Below are 13,869 nucleotides of genomic sequence, written 5' to 3'. Positions count from 1 at the left end.
ATGTTTAAATTGTTTATTTAGTACTGACCTGAATAAGATATTTCACATAAAATATGTTTACCTATAGTCCACAAAAGAAAAATAGTTACATTTATAAAAATGACCCGGTTCATAAGGTTACATCCCCTTGGTTCTTAATACTGTGTTGTTCACGAGTCGTTCACCTTGTTTGTCCTGAACAGTTAAACTGCTTGCGGTTCTTCAGAAAAATCCTTCAGGTCCCACAAATTCTTTGGTTTTCCAGCATTTTTGTGTATTTGAAACCTTTCCAACAATGACTGTATGCTTTTGAGACAACTGAGGACTCATATGCAACTATAACAGAAGGTTCAAACGCTCACTGATGCTCCAGAAGGAAAAACCAAACCATCTGTGGGATCTGGAGGATTTTTCTGAAGAACAGCAGTCAGTTTAACTGTTCAGGACAAACAAGGGACTCATGAACAACTATCACTAAACAACAACAACAACAACAACAACAACAAAAAACAGCTGTGAAACATTCAGGTAACAATACAGTTTTAAGAATCAAGGGGATGTAAACTATTGAAACTTTGTCATTTTTTGGAAATTCAACAATTCTTTTCTCTTGTGGACTATATATCTAAACATCTTTTATGTGAAATAGCTTATTCAGGTAAGTACTAAATAATCAATAACATGCATTTTGTATGATCCCTCTTATTTTGGTAAAATAATGAACATTTTTAATGATTTTGAAAGGGGGTGTAAACTTTTGACCTCAACTGTAATTCTCGTTTTAATTTCTTAAGATGTTACTTATGTTGGTTTAATTTTATTATTTTTGATCATTATTTGTTTTCCCAGAAACTAGTCATTCACAACAATCAAATAGCAGTGGTGAGTTCAATAAAAATAGCTTTCTCCCCAAACTTTCCTATAATTTACATCTTGCCTAGCTGGCAAACAGGGCACCCACGGACAGTGAAATGAAAGCTTGACAGAATTGATTCATTTTTTCATAAAGTCTCACTATAAGCATATTATTTCCTGAATCTCTCATTCTCTAACCCTGGTACCCTGCACCCTTCAGCATCAGTCTGTACTCCTGTGGTGAGCTGACTGTGGTAATGTGACAATGGAGCAACAGCACTAATGATCTGGGCCACAGTAATTTTCAGTGCCAAATAAGCAGAAATAATTTAGAGTGGGTGAAAGCTCATGATGTGAACACCCGGCATCTGTCTGTTATCAGTCAAGGGACATTGGCATGGTTGTTAGCAATAGATAGGAGCTGGTAGCCTTTGACTGCAATGGGTGAATTTGGAAATATAAAGCTGATAACATATTCAGTGCTTAGAAATGAAACCCAGACTCATTATTTATGTTACATTTCCCCCTCAAAATGCAAAAATTATGTTCTTAATCAGTATTTTTGGCCTTTATGAGGTTTGTGCTTTTTTTTATGCTTTTTTTTAATGTTTTTTTTTTTTTTTTAAAAGAAGTCTCTTCTGCTTGCCAGGACTGCATTTATTTGATCCAAAATACTGCAAAAGCAGTAATATTGTGAAATATTTTTACAATTTAAAATAACTGCTTTTATTTGAATATATTTTAAAGTATAATTTATTCCTGTGATCAAAGCTAAATTTCCAGCACCATTACTCCAGTCTTCAGTGTCACACGATCCTTCAGAAATCATTCTAATATACTGATTTGTTGTTCAAGAAACATTTATTTATTTATTTATTTATTTATTTATTTTTCTTGAACATTTATTTTTGCCATTTTTGCTTTTTTTATTGATAGGACAGTACTGAGGAAATAAAGTGGGATGTCGACGCACTGCCCGCGAGGCTATCGGTACTGACAAGAAACATTTATTATTGTTATTATTATTATTATTATTATTATTATTATTATTATTACTTATCATTATTATTACTATGTTGAAAACAGCTGAAAATACTTTTGATGAATTTTGAGCATTTAAAGCAACCACAAATGTACTCAACTGTTTTAAATATTGATAATAATAATAATAAATATTTTTGAGCAGCAAATCAGAATATTAGAATGACTCCTGAAAGATCATGTGACTGGAGTAATGATGCTAAAAATTCAGCTTTGAAGTCACAGGGATAAACTGCATGTTAAAATATATTAAAATAGAAAAGAGTTATTTTAAATAGTAAAAATATTTCAGAATTGTACTGTTTTTGCTGTACTTTGGATCAAATGAATGCAGGCTTGGTGAGCAGGAGAGACTTCTTTAAAAAAAAAAAAAAAAACATTAAAAATCGTAAAAACTTTTGACTGGTTGTGTACCTTGAATTAAGTTAATATATTTATCTCGTTTTACCTATAAATGTTACAAAATAGTGACATTTATGCTTAATGTATAAACTTTATTCAAGATATATTATCTGAAGCTGCATTATTTTACATGAATTTAAAGTAAAAACCAGATGTTGTTTTAAGGATTTTTATGCATTATAAATATTTAGTTACTTTAATATATATATATATATATATATATATATATATAATATTTAGAAAATTTTTTGATTCACTTAAAGAGTACAATAAAAAATGTGATTCAATTTTAAGTTTTATTGATGATTTACTACTACATATGTACTGTATGAACTTATTAATAAAAATCACATACACAGTTCGCTGTGATATCCAGTTGAGCATTTATTTCACAAACATTATCAGACTCATACAAATCCAAGAAGCTACACATGATTATTGTTGGTTTTCTTCTATGCAAACTAGCTAAAACCAAGTCACAATTCTATAAACAGAGACACTGAATCATCCACTTGTTATCACCCATAATTCCATTTGATCTGTCTAAATCTCAAAGCCCCGAATCCAGCAATCATTTGAACTCCTCCGATGAGGCACTCAATTCTGAGGTCTCCTATAAAATATACAACGCATTAGACACAATGTAATCGAGGACATCAAACACAAACATGAAGCACATAATAAAGCAGTTCTGACAGCACAAGCAGCACTGACTGGTCTTTGGTCAAGCTCTAAAGCACCTCATAATCTGTCATTTCATGTTTACCTCTAGTTGTTCAGTTTCTGGTTTAGCCGGGAGAGATTTTTGTGGTGTATGAAAAGCCTGTGGCAGGAGGGCAAAAACGAAAGATTTTAGAAAGCAGTAAGAGGATTTCTGAACACATGCACATTTACTTTGCTATCTAAATGAGGACATGCACTCTCCAAAAATCTGCAATTTTTTTTTTCTTCATGACTGAGGAAGAATACTCAAGGTGCAGTACATCTTTACACCTTATCTACCCCACAGAAATAATAAAAAGATATGATTTGCATTAATAAAGTTTTGGTCTACTCCTGTCAGATAGATAAATAAAAGAGGAAATTTGGAATTGCTGACACAGTGTCCAGACTTAAATTATTTTACATGAAGTTACTTATAATGACAGCAGACCCACACAAGGAAAACTTTTATTTTATTTTATTAAAAAAAAAAAAAAGTCATTAATGAATTCATTAATGTATTCATTCATTCATCCGTCCATTCATGTATTTTTTTTTTATTATTGTAATAGAATAAACCATTATTTATGAATTCATAAGAGGATGTCACTATGCACTAAGAAAGGCAGAGATATTTTGTATACTACAAACAAATAAATAAATAATACTTGTATTAGCAGTATAGTAGCAATATTTAATAATAAAAAATAATAATATAATAATACAGCTGAAGTCAAAAGTTTACATTCATCTTGCAGAATCTGCAAAATGTTAATTATTTTATGATAATTATTTCAGAAAGTTCAAATGCGTTTCAGAAGGAAAAAAACATGCATTAAGAGCTGGGGGTAAAACTTTTTGAATTTGAAGATTAGGGTAAATATAACTATAATCAATTTTGTCTTCTGGGGAACATGTAAGTATCTTCTGTAGCTTCTGAAGGGCAGTACTAAATGAAAAAAAAAAGATATTTAGGCAAAATAAGAAAAATGTACACATCCTCATTTCGTTCAAAAGTTTACACCCCTTGTTTTTAATGTACTGTTTTTCCTTATAGAGCATATTTTTGTTATAAATAGAAAAGAGTTCTGAATCATTTTTCCAAATGTCTTGTCATTATGCATTTAAAGACAGTTAGAGATACTTTGTCCCTGAGTAAATCTACACACACACACGTTGGTATATGTGGTTAACAGGGACTCTCCACAGGTAATTTTTTTTTATACTGTTCAAACTGTATTTTCTATCCCCCTAAACCTACCCCTTACAGAAAACTTTCTGCATTTTTAGATTTTCAGAAAAACAACATTTAGAATGTTTTTTAAGCCAATTAAATTACGGGGACACAAGAAGTATCCTCATAAACCACCTTCAGATTTTAATACCTACGTTATACCCATGTCAAATTAGTGTCCTCATAAATCACATAAACCTGTGCACACAAACACACACACATTCAGAGATTATTCGACCACATCACTAGATGGTGCTGGACAGCTGCTGAAATCTTTAGTGGAGTAACATAACACACTGCTTGTAAATTACAGAGTTTTTATTGTGGGCAGTACACAGCAGTAGTAAAACAGTAGGTGAGGTCAATAAAACACTTGAAAATTAGAAGCTGAAAATTGACACACAGTCCCCCGCCCATTTAATCTTCATCTCATTTGATGCACAAATGCCATACTGTCATCTATATGCACAAACGTTGCATTGAAGATGAGGTGAGAGTCACTTAAAATGAAATATGTAGGACATCAGCATATAGAGCCATTACCTTTTTGGCTTGCTGTACCTCTTCTGTGGACTTGGATCTATTTTTTACTGTCTGTTTTTGTGGGGAGATGGTGGACACCTTGGGAGAATGAAAATAAAATGGGTTAAGGCCAGAATTATGAGCCATCTGTGTTTTCTATTAGGAAAGTTTCCTCTGTATTCTATGATGCTTTCAGCATACGATTCAGTCTCCACTCACTTTATTCTCTGTCCTTTCCATGTCTTGACTTTAGGAGGGAAATCAGCTGTGTCTCTAGATAATGTAGTCAACACTGTTGGTTATCTGAAAATATGAAAGAGATAGAGAACAACAACATTAGTCGTGATAATGCTTTACAAAGAGCGGTCTTCATCTATGAATGTCACTCTTTTGTTTGATAGGATGATAACCATAATTGGTCCACAGAGATGGGTCTTCTTTAGAAGCCTGGCTTACTTTCATAATTTTTTTATACCATGTCTCTGTGGAATATTTGTCACAGAATAAACAGATTCCAAATTGCTTCTGGCGGGAATCCCATGACAAGGTACTGTAGGCGTAGCTGAGAGTGAGACATTTGCGAGGTAAAGTGAAGCAGGAAAGGCACCCTTGAAAGCACATGTCAACAGAAGCCTGAATTTGAATAACAACTAGATTTTATATTTTCTAAAGACTGCTGTCATGTTGATCTAGATGTTGTGCTGGCATGTACACTACCAGTCAAAAGTTTTTGAACAGTAAGATTTTGAATGTTTTTTAAAGAAGTCTCTTCTGCTCACAAAGGCAACGTATTTGATCCAAAGTACAGCAGAAACAGTAAAATTTTGAAATATTTTTACTACTTAAAATAACTTCTTTCATTTTGAATATATTTTAAAATGTAATTTTTTGCTGTGATTTCAAAGCTGGAGTTTTAGCATCATTACTCCACTCACATGATCCTTCAGAAATCATTCTAACTGTCTGATTTGCTGCTCAAAAAACATTTATTATTATTATTATTATTATTATTATTATGCTGAAAACAGCTGAGTAGAATTTATTAGTATTTTTTTCTATAATGTATTTATTTCTATAGGAATGATTTCTGAAGGATCACGTGACACTGAAGATTGGAGTAATAAGGAAAATTTTGCTTTGATCACAGGAATAAATAACATTTTTAAATATATTCAAATTGAAAGCAATTATCTGAAATAGTAAAAATATTTTAACTTTTTTTTTTATCAAATAAATGCAGGCTTGGTGAGCAGAAGAAAATTCTTTAAAAAAAAAAAAACAAAAAAAAAACATTCAAAATATTACTGTTTAAATACTTTTGACTGGTAGTATACAGTCGCCAATGTTGTGCATAGATATTAGGACGATCATACAACACCCTTGCGCCACGGGCGTCCCGTGTTCGAATCTTAACTTATTCGAATCTTGACCTTTCCTGATCTTGCCCCCTATCTCTCTCCCACTTCGCTTCCTGTCCATTCTGATCTGTCCTGTCATAATAAAGGCTAAAAATGCCAAAAATAAATCTTAAAAAAAAAAAAATTCTAATAAAGTTAAGAACCCATTGCTCCATTTCAGTAATGATTTGCGCTATTCAACCCAAAATCTGGATCAGAACAGTGAAGTGAATGCTGTGTCACTGAATTCATTGTATACATTTCACACTTTACCAAAAAAAGCAGAAATAAGCTTGTGACTGGCTTAGGTATTTTTCTTTTTGCTCACATGATATCTGAAACGGCTTGTGTAGAAATATTGATGTTTGCTAAATGCATTTGTGAATGCCATCTCAGCTTCAAATAAATATTCTCTGAGCTCGTTCTGTTTATATGAGATTATTTAAACCTCCATTGTTATTGACTGTTCAGAACCTTGACTGCATAAATGCCTTTGATAATCTCAGGCTTTGCCAAACTAAACCTAGGCTGACTGCATTTATTTGCTTTGTGCTTAGTCTTTCCTTTCACTGATATGACTCATCAACACCTTTCAAAGCTCTTCAACTGCAAACACATAGCTCATATACTGACTGATGCATAGACAGAGCTTAGAATTAAAGCAGCTGAGGCAAGCAATTTATAAAACAGCACAATTCCATAGTACAATTTCTTTTGAAGTACAGTATGCACATAAAATACAGTTGTTTATGAGTAGCTGACTCATAATACAGTCATTTGTTATTCTTATTTTATTTTTATTTATTTTTTTAAGATGATTTAAGCTAGGGTTAACTTCAATCATGACAATTCTAAGAGTAGTTTTAATGTGTTAATATGCAATAGTCAACATCTGAAGTGTATCAAAAGCTTTTATCAAAATAGTCCTAAAACAAAAACAATAGCTGTTCTTGTCTTAGCACAACTTTGAACTTTGAAATTTCTTGATCCACTTAAAATGTTGTACTTTATATGACAATGTTATTGTATTTGGTTTTGGGGGACTAGATCTGCTAAGAAAACTGCTACAAGTATGGACTTGCAAATGGCAATACAGAGATGTGTGAGCATGTAAGATATGCTGCTGCTGCATGAAAAAGCATACATAAATCCATAGCAGTTCCAGACAGGTGGAAATGGGGGAAGTAGAGGGTTTCAGAGGAATGTTGAACAAAAATAGTACAAATATGTAGTACAAATACTACAGAAATAGTATAAATATTGAAAGTTCCCATTCATTTTATATGAGGTCATCACATAAGTGTCAATAATTTATTTGTTTATACAACAGTTCTTTCTGGTCCTTATGGCTGATTAGATTAGAGTGCTATCAGAACTCCAACAGCCATTTCATTGTTTGTATCACTCCACTTGTATCATGTATCATGGCAGACACCCAAATCCACTATAATGTTAAAAATAATACTGTTTTGTGTCACGGAATGTAGTTTCAAGAGCTTTTTAGGCAAGAATGTACTTGTTTGGACTTTAAAGATGCAGTTTGTTAATAAAGATAACGTCTGTTATCTTTAAAATAAATAAATTTTGCGTCAGCTTTTTTAGACATGTGAGCTCCAAAGCATCCGCAGCAAGAACCCGCCCGAAAGCACCTCAGCTCGGCCAGATCTCCGGGAATTTATCACTGGCTCAAATGTCTCTGCAGTGGCTAAAAATTAGATGTAATTTGTTATGGATAAATATAACAAGCAGTCTTTGGTCTCATTTATCTCATCATGTTTAAATTTAATGCTGTATATCAGAGCGCTGCCTGTGTACTTCTGACTGAATTGCCTCGCAATTTTTATGATGGCTGTTTTTGTTCATTCAGTATTATTATTCAGTCAATTATATTTTATATAAATAATGGTAGTATTTAGTATAAGGAAACATTGTGTGTGTGTGTGTGTGTGTGTGTGTGTGTGTGTGTGTGTACTTGTTTTTGCTACATTGTGGGGACCAAATCTCCCCATTAGATGGTGACAAGAGACTGTTTTACGAGTCAGCAGTAAAGACTTTTAAATTGAAAAATACACCGTTTTGAGCAATGAAATTATTTTTTCTTTCAAAACCATCTTGTATGCAGCCAGCAAATGCACAGAGCTGCGATGTCATCAGGAATCACCCTTAACAGATGAAAGGATAGTACAAGCCTATCAGAAAATGATTTATTGTGATATGAGATTGATCTGAATAATGAATGCTGTATCAGATGCAGGTAACCACGATCGCTCAATCAGTCTCTCTCTCAATACTAAACATAACACACAGCTTTTAATACAGTAATAGAATAAGCTGTCAATAAAGCAACTCAACATTCCTTCGTTACTAGTTCTAAAGTGACATTTTGGAATTAGTAACGGAGGCTTGGGCTCAGCTGTTCAACTGTCAAACTTTGCTTTGAAGCCGTAGTTCTGCCCAAAAAGGGTTTTTAAAGACACTCTGTTGTTATTTTATGTATTTACATACTTGTGCTGTCGAACTGTTGTATAAATGCAATATCATACGAGTAGACGTGAAATATGGCTGTATAATGGCACACTGTGATTACCTACAGCACTCTGCCTGCGGCCTTGTGCTAACGGTCGAATCACAGCTGTGCTGATATACAGCCATATCTCATGTCTAAAATATATTGTATAATTTGATTGCAATTGAATTCTAGAATATTAATAAAATGAATAATTTATAACAATAATATTAAAACAACATTGATTCTTTACTATCAGTTATTATTTGTTTTATAATTATTATTAGAAAAAATTGTTTAAGAGGAACTATAGAGAAATTATCACTCTGCAGGACACTTGAAATGTCACATCAACTGGAAGAAGGCCACCAGCTGAGGCGAGTCTGACCTCAAACATGAGATGGTGCAAATGTCAGCACCTAGAAGACAGCAGACGGTGACTCATCAAACCATCAGCCCTGTAGCATGCATGTGTATTTGCTGGCAGGAAATAGGCTACAAGGGCGAAACAGAAACAGATAGATAGATAGATAGATAGATACAGAGATTGAGAATGTTTCAAAATGAGATTGAAAATCTTAAGCGAGAATAAATATAAAAAGAAAATTTCCTCCTGCATCTCAGTTCAGTGTTTTGTGTATGTGTCCTTAAAACAGAATCCTTAATCAGTATTCAATAGTTATTCTAAACAAGAGCGTGGCACGGAAGCTGCTATTCAAAATCTCACCCAGGACTGAGGCCAATTAGGACTCTACAGCTCTTCCGACTACATAACCAGACGGTATTACCATGGCAACAAGCCGGTACCAGGAGCCTGACAGATGAAGGAATGAATGTGATGGGCGGTGTCCCTCCAGGGTGGGTTTAGATTACAGGGACTCCTGTCTCAAAATGTGATTTTTCATCTTTCAAAACAGAGCAAGGTCAACTTTGTGCCTGCGCACAGTGTTCTGAAGAACAATGCGGTTTGAGTTCACTCAAATCAGTAATGGAAAATGATTAGCTTGACTCATTTAAGCTGCCTGACTTCACCTTTGAATACATAGAATCATTCATGTTGTTTAAAATAGTCTTTATGGTGTACTTTACATCTTTGTTATGAATAATTAACTGGCAGATGAGTCAAGACAATTATTATCTTCCATAAACCAAACCAACTAAATCTAATGACTCATCTTAGATTAGTTTTGAACATTGTTCACAAACTCTAAAACAGATTAAAACTATTAAACTGGAAGAGTCACTATGAGAAGATTAACTCAAATTTTGCTAAATAGTTTATAACTTCAGTTTTGAGTTGCAAATTTTCAGTTTGTTACAAGTTACAGATTTCCTACATGTTAAGTCATTGTAAAGGTTGACAACTCTCCTACCTGTATATTATAATTCATGTTATAGATCTTGTGAACAATTTAACTGTAAATGTTTTAGCTTTTACTTTATTTTGTATTATATATATAATACATATATATTAGGGCTGTCAGTTTAACGCATTAACTTAATTAATTAGTTTAGAAAATAACACGTTTAGAATATTTTAACGCAGTTAACTGCGCTGGCCCCGCTCCTAGATCTGTACGTCATCTTATATTTTATATAGTTGACTGTTGACAAATATGTTGTTATGGTTGACTCTTGACATAAATGCAGTAATGTACTAAAATTCAAGATGTTGGTGCAAAAAATGCCCCTGTATGTATTTTGTCTCACATTTATGTATTTCACATATCACACAATATCACACGGGCAGCATGAGCAATATGACATGAGTGCTGATTTTGTCCCGATCTATCACAAGCTTAAATGTGATTTTATACAACAGTTCAGTAAATAGGAAGTTGACATTGAGTTATTTTAAACATATTATTATATGTTTTTGCTCAATTTTGCAGAGAACATATTACCTTTGAAACCACAGCAGAATTGTGGTGCATCTCAGACCAACACAGCAGTGTTTAGTTTCTGAACGCATCTGCGTTTTGAACGAATCATGTGAACCAATGATTCCACGGCCCATTCATAAAAAGAGCCATTTAATTAATTCCTGAATGATTCAGCCATTTGAACGAATCGAATGAATGAATGAATGAATGAATGACTCATAAAGACATTTACAGTGACCTGCTGGCAGATTTAGTTTTTTCTTTAGAGTATCATTTCATTAAAAAATTAATTATATATATATATATATATATATATTATTATTATTATTATTTTTTTTTATGACATAACTGGACTTTCTGGGAAAACCGAGAGACGTTCTCTGTGTACTTATGCAGAACACCACCAAAACACTTCGGACTGCTTAACTACATATTAGCCATGGTTAGATTGATAGTTTAACATATCTTATAGCACCTCACATAGCATTTGAGAAAGAATGAAAAACACCAGCTAAAAACATTTACAATTTTTAAAAACATTCAAATTTACATAAATTCAGCAATAACATACATTTGTTAGATTAATTTCGCTTATTTGAATGAACACTGTGGAAAGTGGCGTTCAGTGGTGTATTTAGGTGTAGCTACAATGTAGAAGACAATTGTCACTAAAAGGATAGCAAAACTTGAAATCACCTAAATTGTGGTGACTGGCTAACGGTACCCAACATGAAAAACTGCCAAATAACAGGCAAAATAGCATCTTAATGAAACTGAAAATGGTTACTTGTAGGGCTGGGGGATATGACTTATCATTGGCTCAGTATTAAAAACAATAAAAGCCGATGGAAAGTCCCCAACATGAAAGAAAAACAAGCGTGTGTGTGCGTGGTGTGTGTGTGTGTGTGTGTGTAGCAGACTCTCTGTTTTTGACTGAACTATTCTGCTTCTGACACACACACACAGGGTTAAAATGACATCAACACCCCAGACTAAAAGAAAAATATTTTTTAAATAATTAAATATTATAATAATAAATACAAATCTGGTGCATATGCTGTAATTTGCATTAAAAAAATAAATAAATAAATAAACTAAAATAAAAGAAACATTACACATTGGAGTTTGTTAAAGCGGTCTTACCTTGCAAAACCTGTTGTTATTTCAGTGTATACTCATTGAAGACAGACACGCAGTTGTGCACCTTGTTCAGCTTGAAACACCACAAAATAGACCTATGAAAACGAGTTAGAACAGTAACAATCGTATCCTCACAAAGACATGCTCAGTGATGTAAGGCAGAATCCTCACCTCACAGATTCGCCTCCCTCCCTTCAGTCTTCTTTCACTCTGTCTGCCTTCCCATCCCTTCTCTCATTCTCTCTCTCCCATTCTCTTTCTTTCTATCAGTGCCTCAGCTTGGGGGCTGGTCATCTGATTACTTCACTACACAATGTCCACTCAGAGACCATAAAAATAATGTCCATGATGAAGACTTTCCTGAGGACAAGGTGCATAAGGGAAATGTGTGTGTGTGTGTGTTTAGTTTGTGTGTGTGTTATTAAAGCCTAGGGAACCATCAGCATCAAGTTTACGTGCTGAGTACACTCTATGCATTCGCTTCTTCTCCCTCCCTGCCTCTATTTTATCTCCTTCCATTTCTGTCATTCTCTTTCTATTCACCCTGGGGCAGTTGCATGTCTTTGGAAGACACACCATGAGTGGGCGAAGCCCAACAAACCTTGAGAGGTCCTCACAGAAGCCCAGCCATTATCAATCTTTTAAGCCATTAAAAATCAGCATGAAATTAAAACTGATCATATTTAATTTAGATTCAAAGTCTTACTGTGGACAATTCATTAGCCAAAAAATAATGTTTTCATTATCTTGCAACAAAAAAAATTTAATCAATTGTAACTTCCTCTGAAACGTATTTTTAAAATATAATACAACATAAAAAATAATTAAAATTCTAAAACCATACTGCCTTAATTTAATGCTAGTTAAAGGTTGTGTAAAGAATGTTATCTATTCTAAAACTTTGATTTCTTACCTGTCAAGCAGAAGAAAAGCGGCATCTGTTTGCGTGCACCTGGAAGCTTCCTCCCTTGCAATAAAAAGTTTATTTAACTCCAGTCTTGTTTTTTTTGGCCCCTTTATTTTTCTCGATCTTCCTAATCTTGTTCATTTGCTGACAGATCACATATTTTCACACCCTTCTAAACTCATAAAAACTGCTTTGAGTTCATCTAGCATGCTCTTAGGGTCTAACTTAGCTGGTTCAGGTGTGTTTAATAAGGGTGGAAGCTAAACTTTGTAGGAAAGTGGACCTACAGGAACAGGTTTGAAGACCCCAGGACCAATCAAAGAATGAGCGGGAACGTTTACAGAGGCTATGGCTGTCACAGAAATCGCTGTGGTATCTCAAGACAGTTAATGCAGTTATATAGTTTAGGAAGTATATTAGGAGTATATTTTCTGCATACCAATGCATAAAAATGTGTTCCCTTTCGATACCACACTCGTACTGCGTCGCTAGATGCTATGGGAAAAAGTCCTTTTTTTCCTTGAAGCCTTTTTAATAACGCAGTGAAACTGCACGGACACTGGATTGTACAGTGAAACGAAACGAACCAATGACTCGGCAGTGGTGCTGCACAAGCCTATGGCGACGAAGCCCGCCATAGCCCGCCAGAAGGGGCGGGACCATACAGCATAAGCGGCCGCTTCGCCATAGGATCCTCAGATTTCTTCTCCTTCAGCAACGATATTCTTTGTTGACCGACAAGACTCGAAGCCTCTCGCTGTTGAAACACCTTCACAGCAGATCAAGCTGGACCACGGACCCTCTGCTTGGCTGATTCGTCGCTTTTCCGCCGCCCTCGGCATCACAGCAGCAGTGGTCCCAGCTGATTCCCCTGCCGCCATCTGGTTTCTTGTTGCTTGTTTCTAAGAGGTAAGTTCTAAAAGAGCAAATTTTGTAGCAACGTTGTTGCAAATGTGTGGCTCGTGCAAGATGCACGGTGCAGAAGAGCAGTGAGTTCACACTCACTGAGACGGAATGCTCTTATAGAGAGTATGAGTTTCGCTCTTCTCTGCTCGCAGACCTCCTCCATGGAGGCAGCCCAGCTCTGTCGTGTTTTCTCTCTCAGCAAAGCTCGGACAAATAAACAGCAGAGTCAGGGAGCTATGCAACTGGGTCTGAGCGATCTCATGCCGGCGGAGAGCCCACATGCTCGTTCTCCCCACTGCACTTTGATCCATCTGCGTGTCCCTGTTCGCAAATAAAACTTGTGTAAAAATGTTTTCAAAGGAGAGCAAGTTTCCTGTACTGTTTATCATTAGTGC

The 13,869-nt window shown here is 34.6% G+C and overlaps 1 long non-coding RNA gene across 1 annotated transcript; it reads right to left on the bottom strand.

Annotated features, from left to right (window-relative positions):
- Nucleotides 1-2,648: 2,648 nt before the first annotated feature.
- On the bottom strand, nucleotides 2,649-11,937 carry LOC127152040 (uncharacterized). The gene is made up of 6 exons (XR_007825023.1): nucleotides 11,833-11,937; nucleotides 11,665-11,756; nucleotides 4,955-5,038; nucleotides 4,757-4,834; nucleotides 3,044-3,100; nucleotides 2,649-2,890 (listed from the first exon to the last, which is right to left on the bottom strand). It is a non-coding gene; the product is annotated as an uncharacterized LOC127152040 (long non-coding RNA).
- Between the last annotated feature and the right edge of the window lie 1,932 nt (nucleotides 11,938-13,869).

This window comes from Labeo rohita, chromosome 21 (assembly GCF_022985175.1).
Source record: "Labeo rohita strain BAU-BD-2019 chromosome 21, IGBB_LRoh.1.0, whole genome shotgun sequence".
Lineage (NCBI taxonomy): Eukaryota > Metazoa > Chordata > Actinopteri > Cypriniformes > Cyprinidae > Labeo > Labeo rohita.
Note: the sequence above shows the minus strand (reverse complement) of the source record. Positions and strands in the feature narration are given on the sequence as shown.